The following is a 9133-nucleotide window of genomic DNA, read 5'->3' on the forward strand; positions in this document are numbered from 1 at the left end:
ACAGTATGACATGGTAGTTTTGAATACCAATAAATCCAAAACTATACAGTAAAAATACACGAATCTTTGTGGGGTGATAGTACACATCTAGTAGAACAAGAGGAAAGTGGTCTGAGCCTGGAACTATGCACCAAAGTCTAGTTATTAACGATTAAAGTTGACTATACGGCCCATACAGTTACAGTATGACATGGTAGTTTTGAATACTAATAAATCCAAAACTATACAGTAAAAATACATGAATCTTTGTGTGGTGATAGTACACATCTAGTAGAACAAGGGGAAAGTGGTCTGAGCCTGGAACTATGCACCAAAGTCAAGTTATTAATGATCAAAGTTGACTGTATTACAGTATGACATGGTAGTTTTGAATACTAATAAATCCTAAACTATACAGTAAAAATACACAAATCTTTGTGGGGTGATAGTACACATCTAGTAGAACAAGGGGAAAGTGGTCTGAGCCTGGAACTATGCACCAAAGTTAAGTTATAATTATAAAAGTTTCACAGTATGACATGGTAGTTTTAAATACTAATAAATGCTTAATTTTACAGTAAAGTATACAGATCTTCATTAGGCGACAGTTTTTCTATATATGCAATATTTTGTTTCGTATTTTTCAATATTTTGAACAGACCAGACGTGTCGCTATGAAAAGAGGAAGTCGCGACGAGCGTGTTTTGTGCTCTGCTGTAAAGCGCGTAATACGGGCGCAAGACGTTTCTGAAGCGCGGCTGGCTGAACGACGGATGAACGAACGACGGCTCACTTGACCGCAGTCATGTAAGCTGACATGCTATTAGCAATGCCATGCTATGTTATGATGATGCTGGAGTTAAGGTGGGTATGTTCCAGTAACGTTACCGTTGTAACTTTGTGTGATGGTTTATCAGACCACAATAAACACGTTTGCTTTAGGTGAGCACGTTTACATTAACAATGTTTTTAAACAGCCTGATATGTAATGCAGTTGTTAGACAGGCTTTGATTTCAGTGCAGAATCACTGTGCTTCTCGCTGCACAACACCGGTCTACAAGGAGACAGACGCCCAGTGTTGCTGCAGAATCTCTCAAGATGCCACCGCTACTAAAGACACGGGCAGAAAGCTTGGTCTGAGAAATCGTGATCGTTTATTTAGTTCGCAGCATTCACTTTCAACCGTCAGCTGAGACCTGCACTGCTCTGACTCTGCTTCGCTTCAAGCAGTTTACTTGTGCGCTGACAGCGCCTGCCGGCAGGCAACTCATGCATTGGTAAAGGACAAGACTCTCCTGATCATATAGAAAAAGCACGACACAAAAAACAAGTTAAACCCTTCGCTCCGTCCATAGATCACTCTGTCGTGGAGACAAACAATTCACAGGAAGTCGGTAATCAGTTAACGTGGTCCCGCATTCATATGGAACACCACTTTATGTTAGCCACCTGTTAGTGACAGAGTAATTTGTGGATAAAGCGTCTACTGTTACCTACCTACCCGTTAGGGACTTATGTAATGTAAACTAAGCGCTGAGGTTTAAATCTCGCTACAATCGCTGAATGTCTGCACATGGAAGCTTCTCCTTTGTGACATCACCAGGCTGTAATAGTTCTACTTTTCCGTCACGTCGTTTCTCCCACTGATCTTCAGTGTCAAACGCTGAAAATCATTCTCACATATATGATAAGTAATAGATTAGCAAAAAAGGTATTAAAATGTGCAAAAAAACAAACAAAGACAAAGCACTTGAGTAAAACTGAAAAATACAGAAAGAGCATTTTTACAAAATTTACAGTAAGTATGGTGGATTGCACACGTATGTTGTTTATAGAGGTACAGTATTGCACATCAGAATCAGAATCAGAGTTTAGTGGACAAGTTTGCACAGGACAACCAAGGAATTGTATTTGGTCTGACTCTGTCTTTGTTCCCTCACAGAAAAAAACACATTTAAATACAATTTTAAACATAGTGTTGAAAAACATAGAATAAACAATAAAAAGAACTGTGGCTCTGTTATGGCAAAAATTGTCTCTTCCTTATTTCTATGTCTCTTCCTTATTTCTATGCAGTTATTATACGAGTTATGACTTATGTTCTGCAATTAATATCTTATGTTTTGTCTTACTGTATGCATTTGACATTTCACCTAGATTGTTCAATGGTTGTCTCTGCCTGATAGACTCTCAACTCTAGCTCCCAAATCCAAGGTCGGGGAGTTGTGTCTCTGTCTGTTGAGACTTGGTGCTCCTTTCTCACAGATAGTTGGACGTCAGCGATGCAGGTGTGAGAAAGTAAAAATCTTCACACACACTGCGACAGGGAGGAGATGGTGCATGTAATTTGATTGGGTTGGAAAGACATTCCACCCTAGTCGGACAGAGAAGCTAAAAGGCAGAAGCAACTTGAGGATCGTGGGCTCTTTGCATCACACCTTCGTGGTGTGTGCACTGATCTCCCCAGCTGGTTTTTGGTTTGTTGATGTGCACGATCAACATCCATGCATTTTATTTGCTTTCCCCATTATTTTTATTTTCTTTATTATTTCAATAAATCGCACAAAAGGACAACTCTCTCTCATCTACTTCTTTATGGAAAATTTCCACCACAGAAATTGGCGTTGTCGGCAGGATCCCGCGGCAGGTCGTCTGGACGGTGTGACCAGGGACGATAGTCCTGAGGACTAGGGTCGCTCAGCCTCCAAACCTCTACAGACATTCAGAGCTGGGAGGACTGCTCACCCGTCTGGATCGCCTCTGACGAGATCCACGAACTCAGATTCAAACTCAAATCCTAATTTGGCTCGGCTCGGTGAGAGAGATTCCTTTTAATTTGGGAAAAAACAAAAAGAAAATATAACTAGGAAAAGAGATAATAATATTTCTAAAACGACTATGTGGCTGAAAACATCTAAAATATAATAATTAGGACCAAACAATTTTTTTTAATTAAAAAATTTAATATTCGGGTAAAAATTAATTAGGTCAAAGTCTGCCCTGGTGGTCGAGACGGTGGTTGCTAAGGGTTGGCTCGTGGGACCGAGCTTGTTTTGTCTGTACTGAGGATACAGACCAGTGTGCAGATCTGAGCGCAGTCCAAAGGGTGTGGACAAGGAAATAAAAGACGGCTTCTGAAATACGGAGCGCGTTTGCAGGGGGAAGTGGTTTTGAGATACGAGGGACCCGGGTCTTAGAGGGGCCTGACGGTGAGGGACCACTTCCGAGAACCCTGTCGCTGATCTGAGAGGTTCCCTTTCTACGGAGACGTCCGTGGAAGAGAAATTTCGAAAAAAGGTTCCGGCCGGAACACATAAAAATCTAAGGCAGGAAACCGCCGGGACTGCAGCATTACAAAATTAAAAGTAATTATAAAAGTAAAAAGTAAATATGGTTATTAGTGCGTTTCATGTTTCCATGAGTGGGAAACTGGTTATGGGTTCAAAAAGAGAATCACTTAGTGTAAAGGACATACGCACCTTAAAAGAAAAATTAGAGACAAAAGAAAATACTTGAAAAAGCAAAACTATCAACACTAAAGCCCTAAAAGAAACAAAAGAGAGATGAGAGTAACAGGAAAAAAGGAGATAACAACTCTGGGGAAGAATTGTTTGCACTCTGCCACACCACACACACACCACACACACACCACACACACATACACCACACACACACATCATGTCAAGAGCAAATGCTCCCATTGTTTCTGCTCTCTGTCCTAATGCAGAACTGAGCGCGATGAGGGTAAATCCGGATCTGGACTCCTTTCCCACCATCAGCAGAAGAACCGAAGGAGAAGAAGCGCCTGACCAACAACCAGAACAGGGTGGAAGCTCTGACACCACAGCAGCTGGAGGACACAGACCACAGCATGGACGCCTCACAGACTCCCACAACGTCTGCAGCCATCACGTTCTGGGCTCATCAGATGAACCAGCTACTACAAGCATGTGTGTCTGACACAGACACCTGCTTATGACAATCAGCAAAGGAAAACAAGGACAGAGCAACAGCAGGGAAAACGTGCTCTGACACAGACACTGGTTGAAACAACAGGAGAGGCTTCAGACGTGATCGGCCCAAAAGAGCTGCATCCGAGCATCCAGGAAAGGTCTGTCATCGAGGAACAACTGTCCCATTGAAAGGCTTCACCCACTGGCGCTCACATCAGACTGATGGTTGGGGAAGGAGGAAGGTGACGGTTCCTTTTCACGTGACGTACAAGACGGTACCGCAAAAACACACACACATTCATACACGCAATGAAGAAACACGCTTACAGCTGATACACGCTCAAATTCATGTTCATGCTTATCTGCTCGCAATGAAGAATCGCTTTTTGCTCAAAAAAATCCCACAGAGTGATTTTAAAATGATGACAAACAGCTAAATGACAACTGCTGCATGACTTTACAGTCTGATGGGTTTAAACTATTTTAACTTGCAACAAATTCAGTAATAAAATCCTTCATGTTTCTAAAAATACTTGTGCACAATATAGGTTTGTCTGGCCAGACTGTAGGAAAACAAAACAAAACCAGACTGTAGACAAACAAAACAGACTATAGGAAGACTGAGACTGACTGAAACAGACTATTAATGACTATTAAAGGGAAGACGACTATTAGAGAGAAGTAATAATAATTACTGTACGTACCAGACTATTAAAGAAAAACTTATTCTTTCACTGTCTTGTGCAACATCTGACAGCAAGACACCTTAACATTCATTTTTGCTTTCAAACTTGTGCCCAGTTAAATTTTTAGGAAGAGATCTCATGTGTAGTTTAGAGATTTGATTGGTTTCCACTCCAGACGGAGTGCAGGTTACATCTACAGACATTCTAAATAATCCCTCTTTTGTTGGTGTTAACTTCAGCTCAGCTGTGCTCCTATCATTGGCGGCTGAGGGGGGGCTGTAACTGAGGCCCTCACACAGGCTGCATCACAGCTTGTTTATGATTTCACACACACAAACACACAAACTGACCTCAACTTCCCTCTTTTGGGATGAACACAGGTCTGCGCTTGCGATTTCTTTTCCTAACGAACAAAAAGATTTTTGATTTTTATTCTACAGTTCCACACGTCCCTCTGTGAAAACATGATGGAGACAGATGCAGGACGTGGGTCCTTTCGTGATCAGATGTCAACGGGGTGGAGACTGGTGAACGACTTCTGACCCCATGTGACGTATTTACCCACATTACATGCTTTTGTTTTTATTTTTATTTTTCAGAGGACGCTCTGAGCCAACACTCAGCCTTACAGGAAGCCCTGTTTCCCTGTGGCTCACACACAGACATGATGTAGGTTCAATCAGAGGATGTGAACCAGTGGTCATCACACCTAAATGTGACCACAGACCATGTGAACAACAACACCCTCTTAAAGGAAGCCATAGATGGTGTTACTGCAGACACCACTAAGCTACTGAAACATTGGATGCTACAGGCCACAAAGAGAGCCTGTCTAAATTACACTTTGTTCAGACAAAGGTTATTTTCTGGGTCATTGTAATTACAGCTGATGGCAAATCCATCTCACCCAACAGAGTTGAAGCAATTTGAAACCTGCCTAAACCGTGCACGTATAAACAGCTGATGTCTTTTCTAGGTCTTTGTTCTTATTGTAGGACTTTCGTTCCTAACTTTACTGTCTTTGAGGCCCCACTCAGGGTTCTGATGCAGACATCTTCATCGTCCACTTCTTGTCTCACGTGGACGTCTGAGGCTGAACAACGTTTATTGACCTCATGCTTGCTCTTCAGGCTCCTACCTTGGGTCTTCCTGATCTGACCCTATGCGACCTTTCACTCAAACAGTGGATGAGAGATCAGGTTGTACGACTTCTGTTCTTTGTCCTCATACTGTGTCTTTGATTCTTTTGGAAAACATCACATCTTTCTACAGCCCGATGGCTTAGATGCAACACCACTTTGCTCAACATGCTGAACGTTACTATCAAGAGGCCGTCTTGAAGTCTGGCTCTTTGCTAAGACACTACTCTGCTCAGGCTGCAGAGTTGATCACATTGACTGAAGCTAGTAAACGAGCAGAAGGAGAGTCTGTTACCATCTACACGGACTCCACAGACGCTCTGTGGAAGCATAGGAAGCTTTTTTGAAGTCTAATTGCAAACCTATCTCACATCATGATTAGGTTCTGCTTTGCTGGACGCTGTCCTGCTGCCTACAGCTAATGCTGTTTTTACATCATCAGTGATGACTTTGTTTCTGCCGACATGCAGCTGCAGACGCTGCTGCGAAGGTCGCTGCCCAACAACCCCTCCCTCTCCTGATCCTCGTTTCCTCTTGTTCCCTCTCCAACTCTCTCTATCCTTTCCTTCCTCATCTCCCTGTGCTTTAAACATTTTCTCTGGCTGACGCATGGTTCCACCTGTAGCCATGGAGTCTGGTTTGGGCCTGATGGCAGCCGTGCCGCCCAAACACCTTTTTCCCCACAATTCAGATTTCCCAACAGGTGAAAACAGGCGACAGGACCATTACACCATCCAACGAGGGGACTGGCGATCGTTAGGAGTTCAGGAGGAAGCATTGGGACTCCAAACGATGGCGAGGCCCCTTCCAGGTCCTTCTGACGACCCACACGGCTGTGAAGATCGCAGAAAGAGCGACTTGGATCCACTCCAGCCACTGCAGGAAGGTCCCGGATCCAACAGACGACCCTCCATCCACATCTCACGGAGAAAACCACCACTAAAGAAAGGAACTGAGAAGGACGACCCTCGCTGTGCTCACACACGCACTGAGGCGAGGCTGCGTTGACCGTTCAGCTAAAGGTGTGAGCCAAGCGCCGCCTAAAGCTGCACCGGTGAATCACACTATCAGACCATACATCTACACACACGCTCCTGAGAGAACACACACACGAGCAGCCTTGAGTTGCCGACGCTGGACGACGTGTAGACTCTTCACATCACGGGGAGTGACAGTGACTCAGACGACATTGGGAGGAAACCTGGCGGTGATAACGAACCCCAAGTGTCTCTGTGATCAGCTGATCACAACCTGAAGAACCCCAACGAACTGTCAATACTTCAACACACAGGTTGGAAACAATCTAACGCTACTGTTCAACAGGAAGAAGCAGATTGTTACGAGACATCAATTGTAAACATGCTTTGTTAGACTTTATTTTATGTTACTTGGATTATTGCCTTTAGCATATGATGTTTCTATGTAACTTTACACACTACTTTTGAATGAGAAAATTCACAACAACAACAACACTGAGTTTAAATATCCTGAAGTTGACTTGGTGTTTAATTTGCTCACAATCACTTTATTCACTGCTACAATTAGTTCTATCCTTCATCTACAGATGAAAGACAACAGAAGCGGAAATATGCATCATCATTCTGGTTAAATCCCTGAATCTCCTATTCGCTCTAGACGCAAATGTACAATTAAAGATCCGAAAGCATTAAATCTATCTTAAGAATATATGAAACAGAACCCCACCGGAAACCTATGGCTATCATACATTAATTGTCTTTATTACATTACAATTGAATGGCCGTAGACACATTGTTAGCAGAGAAAAGAGGCGTTTGTGTTATGTTTGGAGAGGCATGTTGTACTTACATCCTGAATAACACTGATTCTAATGGTATTGTGGCGAAGGCGCTACACGGCCTTCAGAATCTCAGCTAACTCTGGTATAGGTTCTTTCCCTTGGAAATTGGCTAGACGAAATGTCTGGAAAATGGAAATCTGTTCTCATGTCCACAGCTGTTTCCTTTATAATTGAGATGGCTGTGATTCTCTTGTTTGGTTTTTGCGTTATCCCACTGGTTAGAGGTCTCATCATGCGTGCGACCTCAGCAACACTCTCGTATGAGATGACACAATGCACTATGTTCAAAAACCCCAACTCTAATGTACTTAATGACTTTGACGATGATCTTAGGCTATCTGATCACAAAATATAATCTGATACAAATATGATTATGAGCTTATTTTCTTCACATGCCAATACAGAGGTTATTCTTGTATAACTACCCAAAAACAGCTCCCAACCTTTTGTCCCTTAGTTACTTCCATTTTATGTGAAGGTGTATTTTGAATCTTGATGAGTTAATACCCTTATTGTTTCATTTGCAAGGATCTTTTATTATTACAGAATGTGATGTTGACAATTTTTCTTCTTAGTGGTTGATTAATGTGTAATCAAAAGGGGGGAGTGTTATGGCAAAAATTGTCTCTTCCTTATTTCTATGTCTCTTCCTTATTTCTATGCAGTTATTATACGAGTTATGACTTATGTTCTGCAATTAATATCTTATGTTTTGTCTTACTGTATGCATTTGACATTTCACCTACATTGTTCAATGGTTGTCTCTGCCTGATAGACTCTCAACTCTAGCTCCCAAACCCAAGGTCGGGGAGTTGTGTCTCTGTCTGTTGAGACTTGGTGCTCCTTTCTCACAGATAGTTGGACGTCAGCGATGCAGGTGTGAGAAAGTAAAAATCTTCACACACACTGCGACAGGGAGGAGATGGTGCATTTAATTTGATTGGGTTGGAAAGACATTCCACCCTAGTCGGACAGAGAAGCTAAAAGGCAGAAGCAACTTGAGGATCGTGGGCTCTTTGCATCACACCTTCGTGGTGTGTGCACTGATCTCCCCAGCTGGTTTTTGGTTTGTTGATGTGCACGATCAACATCCATGCATTTTATTTGCTTTCCCCATTATTTTTATTTTCTTTATTATTTCAATAAATCGCACAAAAGGACAACTCTCTCTCATCTACTTCTTTATGGAAAATTTCCACCACAGGCTCGCTACGTGACATTTAACGTGGTTGAAAGTGGTTATTGCACATACTGTATACTGTTAAATTGCTGTATGTATCTGGTAGAGTTCAGCACAGACACAACCTGAGGGAAGAAGCTGACTCTGTGTCTGGTGGTTCCTGGTGGCTATGGCTCTGTGACGCCTGCCAGAGGGAGAAGTTTAAACAGTTTGTGTGCAGAGTGTGTGGGGTCAGCAATGATGCTGACAGCCGGTTTTCTGAGTCTGGCCTCACCAACTCTCACAACGTCTGCAGCCATCACGTTCTGGGCAGACTCACCAGCCACTACAAGCCCTACACCAGCATGAAAGGACTGCTCTCTAAAGCTTCAGAGGG

At 42.8% G+C, this 9133-nt stretch overlaps 1 long non-coding RNA gene across 2 annotated transcripts; it reads left to right on the forward strand.

Moving 5' to 3' along the window:
* Positions 1–666: 666 nt before the first annotated feature.
* Positions 667–8740, forward strand: LOC129604167 (uncharacterized). 2 transcript variants are annotated; one of them, XR_008694839.1, is made up of 2 exons: positions 667–786; positions 3708–8740. It is a non-coding gene; the product is annotated as an uncharacterized LOC129604167 (long non-coding RNA). The 2 variants fall into 2 exon arrangements; XR_008694840.1 differs by having other exon boundaries at positions 768–843.
* Positions 8741–9133: the final 393 nt, after the last annotated feature.

Source organism: Betta splendens, chromosome 5 (assembly GCF_900634795.4).
Source record: "Betta splendens chromosome 5, fBetSpl5.4, whole genome shotgun sequence".
Classification (NCBI taxonomy): Eukaryota; Metazoa; Chordata; class Actinopteri; order Anabantiformes; family Osphronemidae; genus Betta; species Betta splendens.